Genomic DNA, 16,078 nt, shown 5'->3' with positions numbered 1-16,078 from the left:
GATTTTCAAACTGTTGCGGATTATAGAATTTGTGTAACTCTACAGTTCAGTAGTTCAAATCCCGGCATTACAGCGAGTCAAGATCAGCTTACAGATTTATAAAGTATTTTTTATTGTATCGTGGGAAAAAATTTGAAAAAAAAACAGCAGACTATCTTCTTACAGAAAAGAGAGTGTACAAAAGCAGATTCCTTAAAGAGGGAACGCAAATCAAACCAAAAACTGTCAGAAAATCGTAAATCTCTGCTTCTGTAAGCAGACAAACGCTTCATTTTATTAGTTTTCTCTGTGAAGAAAACTATGGTGCCGGCTTTGTCTATCCATCCCCGCTTTTTCTGCCCCCCCTCACATCTTAAAAACTTATGAGGCTAGAGGGCTGCAAATCCGCACGTTGATCAGCCCTCTAGCCTAAGAATTTTTATTTATCTATCTATTTAAAGATAAAGTTAGCCATTAACGTGCGTCTGGCAACGATATAGTTTAGTCAGCCACCGGACCTGGTTAAAGTTTCGTGGGCCGCTGCTCCTACCTCATTGTAACGTGAACTTTATTTTTTTTTTAGCACATTACTTCTTTGAAAATCTGTAGAAAGAAGAAACTGAATAGAAGAGAGAAAACTTAGACATACATAGAAGAGGGCAGTGAATTTGGGCCCCTAAAACTGTAGGATTACAAAAATTCGTGACGAATGCCTTTAGGCCTAATCATCTCAGTGGCCATAGTCTTAAATACCTTCGAGTAGGCCTGGGTATCCTTTGAAGGCTTTTTACTGGAATCGCCGTTATAAGGCGATCTGGTGTCGAGCTTCCTTTTGCTAATCGTAGGTAGGCCTATTGGTTCCTGTTTCCTATGGGATCACTCCACAATTACAAAAATAGTTGCGTCTCCGCTCCTTCTTCTTCATCCCTATCCTCCTGGTCTTCTTCTTCTTGATTCCTTTGTTCATCGGCGTTAACTACGCCTACAATTTTGCACGCACACGCTAAATTGTCATGAAAAAGTATATTATATTTGTAATGAAATTTTATTTTCCGGTTTTTTCGCTTTTGAATGATCGTCCCGTCCTTTATAATGACATTGATGATAATCTCTTTAACTACTTCCACTTTGGATCGAGCGATCAGTCCCACGAACACAGTTACGCGCACACTCGACTGGGCCCAGATCTTCATGGCTAGATATAGATTTTCTGGCTTTATACATTCCATTCCATATATACTTATAATAATAATTCATAATAACTCTTACTTAATTAATTATTATAAGTATTTATGATTATAAAGGAATTTATATGGTTAGTTTATAAACACAGTTTGTGCACATGACAATCGATGCAGTATTGTATCTCTTAAGAACGAGAATTTTAGCTTTTTACTGTCGAGTTTCGAGTTATTGTATGTAAATTTACAGTAACGCTCATTTAATACAACATTTGATATTTCCATCAAATATATTTATGCACAAAATGATTATTTAAGAAGTTAATTAATAGGTTTTCTAAAAATAACTCCATTTTCATCTCATTATCACCGAAAGAAACTAGAAAGAAACCAGAAATTTTGCAGTTTAAGAAATACATTCTATCTTTTAACTGCCTAAGTATTACTTAATAATTCAAAATAACACATAGTTACTGATTATATAACATATTTTCCCACCCAAATCCATTTTTAGACATTTTCACCAAAGAAACTTGAAATGAACCACGTCAGGTAGAGGACTTCAGAGTTTCAAATAGAAATTAAAGCTCTTTAGTTGTGAATTGTCATACATAAATTCACGACAGCGCTTATTTGACTATTTGCGTGATATATATTTCAATTTAAATCCATTTCTAAACTCATTTTCACGTTGAGAAACACCACAACGTCGCTATTCCCCAGGGGACCCGAGAAACAGCACTCCCCGCAAACTATGTGGGTGGAACCTCAGTAAAGTCAGAATGTAAACAAAAGATGAATCACCTTCGATGAGTTAATGTCGTTTCCCTTGGCGTGACGGTGAGTCCTTCGAGAGCCTCCGATGAGTCTTTCGACGAGCCTCGCCTGATATGAAGTGTGCGAAGGACCCGGGACTCTGACTGATACCCCTTTTGATGCTATTTGAGGTAGGTGGGCACTTTTTTCGAGCTAGATTTAGGGGGCCCACTTCGGTTCGTCGAGAGAAGATTACCACCAAGAAGGGTTGGTCTGTGCTGGGTTGGGCCCGTTTCGTGTGCTGAATATGATAATTGCTCAAATATTACCCATAATTATATTTATTTCTCTTTATTTTATCGTTTTTACTCAGTCTGCCTTTACCTGATGCTAGGCAGAGCCCGTTTTGCGGGGTTGGGGGCTACTTGCCTAGTCTCGTATTCTTATGATTATTCGTATTTTGGTCAGCTATACTACCTAATTGTATTTATGGTAATAATTCCGTGTTGGGTATTTTTTTGGAAATTACAGTTTCCTATACCTAGTACCTAGGGTGAAAAAATCACTGACGACCAACCCTCATCACGCTGGACGGGTCTTATTCACTCGATATTTAATTAGTGAAACAAGAGTACAATTAGGACTCTAAGCATACCATTCAAAAGATTGAAGTTTCGTCAACATAATGTGATATATGAAAGCCCCATACGAACTTAATTAAGCATTTGACGCTCTTCGTAAAATATGTTTTCAAGGCAGTTTTGAAATCCAATATGGCGGCTACCGTGGGATGTACAGGTTTTGATCAGTGACGAAAATCATCTTTCCCAGCCTTCCCAGCAATCATTTGAACAATGTTAGTGTATGTATGTAACGTTTATTGATCTTACTCAAGATTGCAGTTGTAATCAGCACAATAAAACAACATTTTGTTGCCTATATTACTGAAAGTATGAAACTTTTTATTCCCGGGGTCATGGTTTGAACTGAATTCATTCTTACCTTGTAATCAGTGGTTTTTATCCTTACTGCCATCACAACTGAAACTCCACAGTGCTTATTTGATTGTTATTATACAAATTTTGGTCTCAGTTCACTCCACATTGCACTTTGAACAAGTTGCTGTTCCTGGTTCCTAAGCGCGCTCGCCACAAACACGGTTACGAACAGCAGACGACGAAACTGCAAAGTTTTATTCCCTAAATTGTTTACTTAACTCGTTATTTAGTTGAAATTTACTTTGTTATTTAAAAATTTTAATTGAATTCATGTATATTATCCCTTTTTTGCAACCAAATTACCCCGAAAAATTACAGATATTTGTAAAGTAGATACAATCAAATGTTTCTAACGTTTTCGTACATCTGGTCACCGAAAACCATAGAGGAACGACTATGGATAAGTGAATTATATAATTTTTTTTTTTTTTGGCTTTTTTGTTTTTGCTAGCACTTCATTGATTTCAGTCTATATTAGTATTTTGATTTTCTTTAATAACTGTATGCCAGAAATAAATGTAACCTTTAATGTTTGCATGCTAAGAATGGCAAAATCATCGTTGCCACATTAGTGGAGCTTCACACATACGCCGATGCATTATTATAAACTGTTTCCATGAATTCTAGTTGTCATAGTAATGCAATAATGATAAAATTGCTTTACTATTTATGTAAATATACTTTCAATATATTGGCTAATTTCACCAATTTCCACGATTTGTGTAAGTCTTATACCCAGTTTCGAGGGTGAAAACATACCAATTGGCAACAGAGAGAGAGAGAAAGGAAGGCGAAGGAAGGAAGGACAGGGGTGGCGGTGTAGGGAGGGAGAGGGGAGGTGGAGCTTTTTACGCGTGTTCGTATCCATTTCTGGATAATGGAGTTTATTCTTTACGATTAGTGATTCACAATACCCTTATAAATTACGGCACTGGGTGTAATGCACTATAGCAAAATCTCGTTCTGATACGTGTGTTCGTTACAGAAATATTGCCAAAAAACGTGCTTGCACTGTCTCTGAAACCCATAGTAGGTATACTGCTTAGTTGTCAATCAAGTTTTTTGTAATAAAGTATTTTTTACAAGCTAGCTATTGCCCCTCAATGCTAACTTTCCTCTTTTAACGACTCTCTGGTCATTGCAAATTTGGCCCCATGATTTCTTATGGTGCGAAAACAGACAGAGGCCCATGGACCGAAAACGATTGCGTCACACTACGGCGATAATCAGGCAGTAAAACATCTTCATATATCCAAAAGGTAAATAATAAAGATATATATGCGCAATACGATTATAACAATTACATGAATAGCTGGTAACAATCTGCATGAATAACTGGTAAACTGTTCTGCAAGAAAGTTGAGTATAGCAATTATTTACAATAGGTACGAAAGTCAAGATGTCGTGACATCATAATACAGGACTTAAAAGAACGTTCCAATTCCGAAAAATAATTACTTAAATTTGAGTCAGAATCGAGTTACTTTTTCAATAACGAATATTTTCAAATTAATCATCATAAATATGAAAAATATTGATGTTTTACTATTTATTTAAAAAATTATCGAAGTGCATGCTTCGTCGTCGTCTTCTACCAAAACAGTTGTTTACTTAAAAACGTCCTGGTAAGGGACCGTGTTCCGATTGTTGTGATGAAAGTGCCCCAGTGCCTGTGGGTACAAGTGGTGTGTGGATTTATCACAGGAAATGGAAGTTTGTTGACACAAGCGACTCTAAACATCGAGATGGCGTCAATCTTCTAAATATTTCGAGTTGTAAGTAAAAATGTTGAATGCGTTTTGGTGAGATTTCCACTGCCGTAGCCATCCTTTTCACTACCCTCTGTTTAAATCTTAAAATTTGGCCTTTATTTCTAACTTTGGAGAAAATACTTACTTCGAAAGGAGAGTAGAGGTCTTTAGCTCTGTTTCTCACCAACCACAAGTCGCGACTGATGCCCATCTCCATTGTCAGGACGCGTTATAATGTACTTTTTCGGAGGGTGGCATACATTGATTGTCGTTGGCCTGCTGCAGGCCATGCGGTGTTTTACCCTATTTGGGTTGCTTGTGAAGAATTTACCGTTGTTTTTGGCGGCCGACTGTAATTAACCCCCAGGGGCAGAACTAAACGGTAAAATACATTTGATGCCCCATCCCCAATGGCTGTTGTATTCGCTGTAACATTTCTTGGGTAGATCTAGGGTACTAATCCGCGGCGGCCTAGACTATGGCAGTTGTGATTTTCTGTGCAGTTTTACCTACTGAACAAGAATTTTAAGTAATATTTATTCGGACGACTGTAATTAACCCCCAGGGGCCAGTACTAAACGTGGTGAAATACATTAGACGCCACAATTCCTGGTGGCTTTCGTATTCGCGGGGACGAACAATGCTGTCATGTGGAATGCTTCTGTAGAAATACCGTTTCTTGCAGTCCATGCGGAGTTATGGCCTAGAATTACCATATTTATTACACTAGGTAAACAACCAAGTGGACTGGCCAACTCACCGACTACCACGGTTTTGGCCATCCTCTGAAAAAGTACTTTAACATGTCCTGACACTGGAGATGGTCATTAGTCATGAATTGTTGGTGGTAATAACAGGCTATCAAGACCTCTACTCTGCTTTCGAAGTAAGTATTTTCTCTAAAGTTAGAAATTAAGGCCATATTTTAAGATTTAAACAGAGGGTAATGAAAAGTGTGGCCAATGCAGTGCATACTACCCCAAAACGCTTTCGAAGTTTTTCCTTACAACTCCAAATATTTCGAAGATTGACGCCATGTCGATGTTTGCGGAGTTGCTTGTGTCAACAAACTTCCCGTTTCCTGCGCTAAATCCACACACCACTTGTACCCATGGATGCTGCAGCACTTTCATCACAACAATCATAAACCCGACCTCTAACCAGTGCTTATCTAGTATTTATCTATGGGGACTACGGCATTCTTTGCGGCATTTTGCGCTCTTCAATTGTTCATCAGTGTTGTCAATTGGTATGTGTTTACCCTCCAAACTGGGTATAAGACGTACACAAAACCGGGGAAATAAGTGAAATTAGCTTATCTATTTTTAGTATATAAACATAGTACAGCTATTTTATCATTACTGCATTACTATGAAAACTAGAATTTCATGGAAACAGTTTGTAAATGCATTGGTGTATGTCTGCAGCTCCACTAGATTGGCAACGATGAGTCTTTTTGCCGTCGTCTGCTCGTACTTCAGAAATATCTGTAAAAAAGGGATAATAGACATGAATTAAATAAACATTTTGAAGTAAAGTTACACTAGTAAAGTAAACAATTAAGGAAATAAAGCTTTGCACCTCATAGTGTAGTCGTCTGCTGCTCGTAACTCTGTTTGCGAAGTTAGTGCTTAGGAACCAGGAACAGCAATATGGTTCAAGTGCAGTGTGGAGTGAATTAAGACCAAAATGTGTATAATTACAATCAAATAAGCACTGTGGAGTTTCAGTTGTGATGGCAGTAAGGATAAAACCACCGATTATTTTATTGTGTTGATTACAACTGCAATCTTGAGTAAGATCATAAACATTACATATGATTGCTGGGAAGGCTGGGAAAGATGGTGGATTGTCTGTGGTTAGAACGGCCAGCCACACGATTGCCACCATATTGGATTTCAAAACTGCCTTGAAAACATATTTTACGAAGAGCTCATATGCTTATCTTAGTTCGTATGGCTCTTTCATATATCACATTATATTGACGAAACTTCAATCTTTTGAATGGTATGCTTAAAGTTGTAATTGTATTCTTGTTTCACCAATTGAATATCGAGTGAATAAGGCCTGGCCAGCACAATGACAATGGATTTTCTGTGGTTGTTTACCCTATATTTAGTAATTTCATTTAAGCTGAATCTGCCTTGACTTTTTAGGGGGCCTACTAATTTGGTTTGTCAGGAGAAAAGGGGGTCCCCTCGGCTAGGCTGGGCTGGGCCAGTTTTTGGTGGTTTGGGGTTAGTCTCGCAGTCTGAATATTATGATTACTCATATTTTTCCTATAATTGTATTTATTATTCATTATTTTGTTCATGAAACTTACCTGTCAGATATATATATAGCTGTATTCTCCGACGTCCGACAGAATTTCAAAACTCCCGGCACACGCAGTGGGCGGCCAGGTGGTTAGTACCCATTCCCGCCGCTGGGAGGCGGATATCAGGAATCATTCCCATTTTCTATTCAGATTTTTCTCTGTCGCGGTAGTGAAAACACCTGTTTCCACTACCTCCGCCTAGGATTTTGAAACTTCATTAGCCGCTTAAGTATCCTACTTATTTTTTTGAATGATTGACTTGGATTTGTGGCTAGGCATACGCTATCATAAATTAATTAAAATTTTTTCATTGCATATGATGTCTGAATCTAGGTAGCCTAGTTTCAGATGTTGTTGTCTGCAACGGGTAAGGGGAGGCTACCGAAACCTTCGGTAGACACTCGTTTAGTATACATGACGTTTACATGTTTTCTTTGTTGAGAGATCAATGTAATTAGTGTAATGTTGACTGATTCCGAAAGAGACGTATGATTCGTATGTACGCAATTTAGAGCGTGATAGAATCAGGAGGTCTTCCTCCACTAACAGAAGTTAGGATAATGAACCTACTAACCTCCAGTAGACTTGATTTTGCCTAACCCTGTGGTATGGCTTACGGGCCTAGAGGAAGTTCTGTGAGAAGTAATGCCCTTTCTATTATTGTGGATTACATCAAGTAAGCTTGAAAAAGTGCTCGCTCTCCAATCAGTGTTGTGAGTGTAGTGATGTTGATTTTGCCCCTAGTGTTGTGGAGGGGGCGTCAGATCGGTCCTATAACGCTCTAGGTCTAAACCTCTGTCGGACTCCCAGGACCAGGGAGGGGGCAAGTTGAAAACCGAACGAGGAGGTTACGGGAAACCCCCCCACCGATCTGGCGTCCCTTCGGCAGGATAAGGCTGCCAAAGATCGTGCACGTGCACGAATCATGAAAGATTGATTCTTCGTCCTCCCCGAGGCGTCCTCCCCGCAAGGTTGGAAGCTCTCGGAAGGACTCGCGCCCTCTAAGAAAGCTTTAGAGGAAGAAGGACGGCTTCCCACGTCCTCTCTCGTCAGCAGGGAAACGTCAGATCCGCCCCATAACGCCTCTAGGCCTGGACCTCTGTCGGACTCCCAGGACTAGGGAGAGGGCACTGTCGAAAGCCGAAGGAGGGTTACGGGGAACCCACATCGATCTGGCGTCCCTTCGGCTTGACTTAATATCGATAAGCGTGACAAAGACGCAAAATGTCGCACAGGCGGCTGTCGTCTTGGTCAAGAGATTAAAAATGTCCTTAAGGCAGGACCCTCACAAGGACGCCTTTCGAGACATTCAACGCTCTATCGAGAGGAAGACTTCGTTTGCACTTCCTCCATCTAGACTGAAAGGGAGAGCTGGGATCTGGTACGAAACAGGAGAAGAAGCAGGATTGAAAGCACCGTCTTCTTCTCAAGGAGATTTCGCCAATTTGGTGGACGCTCCAAGGAGGTCTTATTTGTCATCGGCTAAGGTTTCCTCCTCCCCTCATGGCGTTATGTATACGTTATGTGACGTTCGCTTTACTACGAAACGGATTGACGTCCGGCAAGCTGATTTGCATAGTCAAACAGCTCGCCAAGACGCATCTTACTCGTCCCTAAGGGACGCTCTGTCAGCGGACAGAGATGACACTGGACAGACTATCCTAGTTTTCGACACGATGAGCGTGACAAAGACGCAAGATGTCGCACAGCCGGCCGTCGGTTTTTGTCAAGAGTGGCGAACGTCCTGAAGACTCGTCCTGATGATGATCACCGTACTTATGCTTAGGACGCTCGCGTTTCATGAGCGGCTCTCCCCTCGCCAGGAAGCCTCTCAAGTTACTCGTGTTGACGCACGTCATTCACTATGACGCTTTCCCTTGAGGTTCGTCGCTCTTCTATTCCGGACGCTCTTCAAGACGCTCAAAGAATGCAATCAGGACGTTCGGCAAGCACCTCGCGACGATGCCTTTCGGACGCTCGGCGTTCCTTTTTTGAGCGCGTGTCTGGATATGTTCATTTGCATTACTAAGACGCAAAATGTTGCACAGGCGGCCACCGTCTTTGTTAGAAGGTAACGAAAGTCTTTAGGCCGTCTTGGAGACGATAGCCTTACGTCTTCCTATAGGGCTCTCACACTTCAGGAGCAGTGTGCGGCTCTCCAGGACGCTTTTCGGGTGGCCTTTCAGAAGACGCTCGACGTCATAAACATTGATAAGCTTTTTGGAAGACGCTCGATGTCTTACACATCTGGACGCTCGCCAGGACGCTAGCGAGACGCTCGCCAGGACGCTAGCGAGGACGCTTTGAAGACGCTCGGCATCCTACACGTCATGACGCTCGGTAGAGCACTTGCCAGGACGTTCTTCAGAACGATAGGCGTCCTACGCATCAAGACGTTCGGCAGGATTCCTGCAAGAACGCTCTTCAAGAGGGCGTCGTCGAAGTAGAGGAAGGAGTTTGGTCTCGTCAAGATCTACTTCTCTTTCTTACGAAGGGAGCGTTCAAGAGAATCCATCACTTGATGATTCCAGGAAAATAAACTGTAAGCAGATTTCGGTGTCATAAAACGCCTCGTCTGCTTTCGGGATTGCGCTGCCGAAGGGGAACATTAAGGTCCTTCCTGTCGTAAGCCCAGTCTCTAATCAGGAATCCTGCCCCTTCCTCGATTTCTGCGGGGGAAATCGGGGGAAGGCCTATATCCTCGAATTCCTGGATTACTTTCCGTCATGCAATTGGGTTAGTTCTCATTGACAAAGTTCTTAATAACATTTTATCGCATAAGCGGATAAGTAACAAAATTTCGAAAGAGCTCTCATTCATTAGTCAGAGGCTCATCCAGGAAAAAGACTTATAGACTACGTCCATGAAGTCTTATGTCAAATATCATAAGAAGCTTGAACTTTCCTTTTCGATCTTCGGTTCTCACTTGAGGATTTCCATTTGAATAATATTATTCCTTTCTTGGCAAGAGAATGAAGACAGTCGATTTCCATTCTCTCTCTCTTCCTCGTCGAGAAAGAAATGTAGTAGAGAATTATATGTTCAAGTGACTGCAATACTTAGGTATTTTAACTTTGCGTCATATTACTAATGTAAAGTTCAAGTCATATACGCATATCCGTGGTTACCTCTACAGATGGCAACCGAAAGGACTGTTATTTTAAGTGTATTTAATCGGTCCTTCCTGCAAACTTCCAGGAGTTTCCGGTGTAAGGACAATGCTTAAAGGTATTGTTACAACAACACCAACTCAGCTTCTGCATGTAGCGAATTATGTTTCGCTTAAATATGCCTGCTTGAGAATTTTCTTATGATCGATAATAGTAACGAACCTATTTCCTTCGTAAAGAGAGTAGCTGGTAACTCAGCAGAATAGTGCGAAACGAGAGGTTGCTGTCATTGTGGATGACGCAGTATATTTAATCGGTACTCCCGGCAACTTTCCAGGAGTTTTCCGATTTAACATTTGGTTAATTAAGCGTAATGTTACGACAACACAAATCAGCTCTGTATTAGCGAATTCTGTTTCGCTTAGATATGCCAACTTGAGAGTTTCTGTTCAAAAAATGGAAAATCTATTCCTTAGATGAATAGAATAGCTGGCAACTCGGCATAAGACTGCGAGAAGGTGAACATAAGCTGCTGCCTGTAACTGTCACAGTGTCTCACACTGTCACCAACTCAGTGTTAGGTAGCTCGTTGTGCTGCTCAGTCGGTTACGTCTCTCTCTCCCGCGGGATTGATTTACGAACCGTATCTCTGCCCTACAATCAGACTTTTCGCCTCGGGTTGAGGGGATTTCTGGTTATCATGAATAAACGACTTCCTTTTGCTAAGAAATTTTTCAACAGAGATATCTCTTAGACATGTTCGGCGCTGCTTACCGCACTGTAACAGAATTCTGTACGAGTCTAACCGCCAGCATAGCACTATAATAATCGCTCTCCTGCTTATGCAAAGCGCAGCCTTATTAGGGAAGGAAGCATGCTTAGTGAGGGAATGGATGAGTCTGCTGGGGACCATTTCCTCGCTGGAGAAGCTTGTTTCCCTGAATAGACTGCAATTCAGACCTCTACAGTTTTCCTACAGGAGAACTGAAATAACATCAAAGATCTAGAGATAATTCTAAACGTCTCTCAATGGGTTAAGGATCACTCAGGTGATAATGAGAGGGAGCCAGCATCCGACATGAGGTTCCTGGCACATAATCTAAAAGAATTGGAAGCAATTTGGTTGGCTCTCCAGTTCCTCGAAGAGTGAGGTTTTGGTCGAGTGGTCCAAATCATCTCAGATAATTCCGCAGCTCTCTCATATCCCAAGAAAAGAGAGATGGTTATCGGCATAGGCACGGAACGTAACGATCCTTAAGAGGTTCGTTACACGATTGCACGTCCGTGCGGATCTTCTCGATCGACGGCAGCAACTACTGACGTTTGACTTTTGAGTAATCCTCGCTTAGAAGTCACGTCCTTTCAGAGAGCACTTTCCAAGGACCCTTCCCGAGAGAATCGTCTACTTCTAACAGCCTCACTCGAGAGGTACCTAAAATCTCTCCGCTCTGAGTCTGAATGCGTTCAGACTGTCAAGAAGCGAGAGGATCTTCAAGATTAATTGTAAGTCTCATTGCCAAAGCAAAGCAGTGCTGCATATTTTGCAGTGTACCAATCGGAGTGGGCCGTTTCTGGACATAGGGCAGAAGAATGACTGTTCCTCTACCTCTGACCTCTGTGAATGACTTTACCGCCTTCCCATTCCGTCTGAAGTATGGGATAAGCTAACAGTCCCAACGATTGTAGAATACAGAAATATGTTGTTGACGGCCTCTAGGCTCAGAGATTCGGATCTGTCAAAACAACAAAGCCCTTCACGATCTTTGAGGTCTGCGGAAATCTTGATGGAACTTAGACGTAGTCTGAAGTTCTTGATGTCAAAGCATTTCGAACCTCTCCTTTCTGTAAACTTAATACACGTGACCAGAAAGGCTAATTTTCTAACCACTCTAGCTACGGAAATGAGGGTTAGTGAGGTTTTAGCCATCATCAGAGGTTTTGGCTTTAGAGGACATAATTCGGTGTCCTCTAAGCCTTCCGTTCTTGCTAAGAACGAAAACCCGTCTAACCCTTGGCCCAGAGGCCTGGAGATCAAGGGGATGGCACAAATTATTGGGCAAGAGCCACAGAGAGTCCTGTGCCCTGTCGGGGCTCTCAAGTTTTATCTTGATAAAACTAAAGAAAGTCAAGGTCATTCGGACAATCTGCGGTGTTCCGTAAAAAGACCAGACTTGCCCATGTCGAAGAACGCCCTGGCGTTATTTTTAAGGAGTCTTTCTAAGAGGCTCATTCTCATGTTTGAACAAAGATTTGAAACCTTTTAAAGTAAATGCTCACGAGGTGAGGGCGCGGCCTCGGAAGCATTTCAACAGAGCATGACACTCAGTAATATCCTGAGTGCCACGTTTGAGCGAAGCAACTCTGTGTTCGCTTCACACTCCCGACGGGATGTGAAGACGACATATGAGATCTGCGAGTCGCTAGGACCATACATATCCGTAGAAATATTATTGGAGGCAGGAAGCAGCACGAATCCTATCCTATAGAAAAAGGGATAGGTGTGCTTTTAACTTTGAAGGGTTGGTCGCTTGAGGCGCTTTCCCTTTCGTTAGCCTAGAAGTTATGGGACTAACTTCGATAGGTTAGGTCAGGTGGTGGTTTTAGCTTCGTTGCCCTCACAGTATGGTCAATATGGTCTAGTCACATTGTGGTCACGCCCCCGTTGACAGATCATCTAGAGCGCACCAACTACACAGGTCACTACCTTGTTGGCAACTCTAGTAAAGCAAAAGCAGACTTCGGTGACAGTAATCAAGAAGTCAGCTATGCTAACAGGTAAGGAATCAAGATGTCAATCATCTGCACTTGAGGTGTTTCCTAAATCCTTCTATTCTGTCCCTTCCCACCTCCAATGGTGGGATTCAGCTATATATATATCTGACAGGTAAGTTTCATGAACAAAATGTTATTGTTATGATACAATAAAGTTTGTTCATACTTACCTGCAGATATATATAATTAAAGTACCCACCCACCTCCCCTCAGGGGACAGTGGGTATGAAAATCTGAATAGAAAATGGGAATGAATTCCTGATATCCGCCTCCCAGCGCGGAATGGGTACTAACCCCACTGGCCGCCCACTGCCGTGTTGCCGGGTGTAGTTTTGAAATTTCCTGTCGGACGTCGGAGAATACAGCTATATATATATCTGCCAGGTAAGTATGAACAAACTTTATTGTATCATAACAATAACATTTTATTTTGTTTGGGCCTAATCTGCCTTGATGTTTTTTGGGGAACCACTTATTTGGTGTGTCTGGAAGGGAGGCTAGGTCATGCCTGTGTTTTGGGGGTTGAGGGATACCTAGTGTTGTAGTTGGACTTATTATCATTAGTTGTGTTTTATTCCTATAGTTGTATTTATTATTCTGGTTTTTTTAAATAAGCCCAATCTGCCTTGACTTTTTAGGGGGCCACTTATTGGGTTCATCTTGAAGGGAAGGAGTTGCTCTAGGCTAGGGTGCACCGGGGCTGTTTTTGGGAGTTGGGGAATAGTGTTGTAGTCTATTATAATCAACCTTAATTTATTCCTATAATTATTATTGTTACTCTTTATTTCTTTTCATTTAGCCCTACTCTGCCTTGACTTAAGCTGCATTAGGACCAAAGCTAGGCCTACTTCAGCTTGACTAAAAGCAAGCAGAAGGTACAGTAGGCTAGGGTACTGTGCGCAGTCATGCTTATTACTTGTATTTTAGACTGTACTTCCCTTTAGTTTTTCCTGCATATGGGTATGGGCTGTAATAAAAGCAGCGCTTGGGTATGGCATACCATTCCTTATGATTTTTTGTTGATCCCAAGGAGCTGGTATGAAATACAGTGCTCATTTTGCACGTAAAATGATAGTTACTGAACCAGAGGGGTGTGGTAGTATTTTTCAGTTTGACAGATTAAAGTATCATAGCCTACACTGTCCTAGGCCTGCATTTATAGCCTGTGGACCGAGGTACATCATAGCCTAGTCTAGGACCGAAAGCTGCAAAATTCAAGGCAGATTAGACCTAAATAAACATAACAGACAGGGTGTAGCACTGCAACCATGTCTGTTATTTTCATTTAGGCCTAATCTGCCTTGAATTTTGCTGCTTTCTCTCCTAGACTAGGCTATGATATACCTTGGTCCATAGGGTATACATAAATGCAGGCCTAGGACACTGTAGGCTATGATACTTTAATCTGTAAAACTGAAAAACACTACCACACCCCTCTGGTTCAGTAACTATCATTTTATGTGCAAAATGAGCACTGTATTGAGTATCAGCTCTTTGGGGATGAACATAAAAACATAAACAAAAGAAGGTAAAATCATAAACACAAATAAGATATAAACATAAAACAAGTCAATATTCTGGTCACTGACTGGCAGGAACCAGTTGGTTTTACCTCGAAGGCTAATACCATGCCCCTGTGGTTTGGCATCTACAAATTGACAAGGAAAATAAATGCAGTATTTAGTATCAGCTCCTTGGGGATGAGTGTAAATATAAGATGAGCAGAAATTTAAGGTGATAAATATCAAACATACAAGAGACAGAAATGTACTAAAACACAATGAAAAGGCCATAAACATTTGGGTCAGTAACCGTGGGCAGTGGTAGTAGTCGTCAGTTTTACTCTTAAATCATGTGTTTCTTTTTTTATAGCTAATCTTTCTTGATTTCTCATTGCATTTTGACGTAGGTGATCCAGTGATATACTTTGGCCCGAGTAAAAGGCTATAGTACATTGTATTACAATCATGTTTATTACTTTTATTTAGCCCTTATCTGTCTTACAGTCATGTATGTTACTATTCATTTAGACATAATCTGTCAGAAATTTTGCTGAGTGTGAACCAAGGATAGGCTGTGTTACAGTAATACCCCAAATTTACACAAGGTTAGGTTTCCAGAACCCCCTCATCCAGCACTTAGGGGGTAAGGTTTTGGGGGGGCATGTGGTTTGGCCACAGGTCCCAAAATGCTAATAAGTGCTTACTTCTAGGGTTTGAACACTAAATAGGACCCTAATCATGCTCCCTAGGTATTAAGCTAACTTTTAAATGAAATTAAAGTTACTGTACTTTGATTTATTAGTTTAATACATTACCCTTAAAAAAGAAATATCTGGTTGGCATAAAAATAGTTACATTACAGTATCTACTACATATAGTAGTACCTCGAGATACGAAATTAATCCGTTCCGAGGCGCCTTTCGTATCATGAGTTTTTCGTATCTTGGACCACATTTATTGGCATGGGGGGAAAAGAACCCCCAGTATTCATCAGGTAAGCGTGGACACGAAACGGAAGGCAGACCCCATAACTCCATTACACACTCAGGCTCTTTCTCTCTCTCTCTCTCCCGGCAATCACCCCATCTCTCTCTCTCTCTCTCTCTCCACCTCTTTCTCCATTCTAACAGGTATGAAAATGAGAGAGTTGCATCATAACATAACGTTTATTTACAATAATAACTAGGGTCGATTAACTAAGTAATCCCGTCTTACGACTAACTTAAAACAACTCATTGTCAAGTCACCCAAAAGTTCACACCTCTACTCTGGGAACTTTTGTTCCCCCGAAAGATCCAGAACCGTCTGTCAAAGATACAGAACACATCTCGGTAAGTACACACACAAGTTTAAAGACAAAGTTAATAAAATGGAACATCTTACAAGATATCAAACAAGCCACCCCTTTGGCTAAAGTAAAGGTAACACTTACCCATTCCCAACCGGACACTAAACACTATGTCACAAAAAACTCCCCCGGCGAATGCCACGGCATCTTTGCCTATGACTCAAAGCCCTCTGTCAAAATCCCTCCCATAGGCTTGGGTATGAACGCTTTAACAGAAGAGGCGCACACGCACATACGAACACACAGTTCGCTAGCACCTCGCGGTTCTAGCTGCATCTAGTTTCACAAAGGCACTTTAGGAAGAGTTCATAAACTGTCGTACATTGACTTCCTGAACTAAGCACTTTTATCTCACGCCATCCCC

The 16,078-nt window shown here is 41.3% G+C and overlaps 1 protein-coding gene across 2 annotated transcripts in view; it reads left to right on the top strand.

Annotated features, from left to right (window-relative positions):
• The first annotated feature begins 1,928 nt into the window (after positions 1-1,928).
• Positions 1,929-16,078, top strand: part of LOC135199411 (nuclear hormone receptor HR96-like) — a 69,313-nt gene continuing 55,163 nt past the window's right edge. For both annotated transcript variants that reach the window (XM_064227426.1, XM_064227425.1), the window contains exon 1: positions 1,929-2,107. The gene's annotated coding sequence lies outside the window, so the exon portion shown is untranslated. The remainder of the gene's footprint in view (positions 2,108-16,078) is intronic.

The sequence above is a fragment of the Macrobrachium nipponense genome, chromosome 25, assembly GCF_015104395.2.
Source record: "Macrobrachium nipponense isolate FS-2020 chromosome 25, ASM1510439v2, whole genome shotgun sequence".
Taxonomy (NCBI): domain Eukaryota; kingdom Metazoa; phylum Arthropoda; class Malacostraca; order Decapoda; family Palaemonidae; genus Macrobrachium; species Macrobrachium nipponense.
The sequence above is the reverse complement of the archived record's forward strand: the minus strand, read 5'-3'. Positions and strand labels throughout refer to the sequence as shown.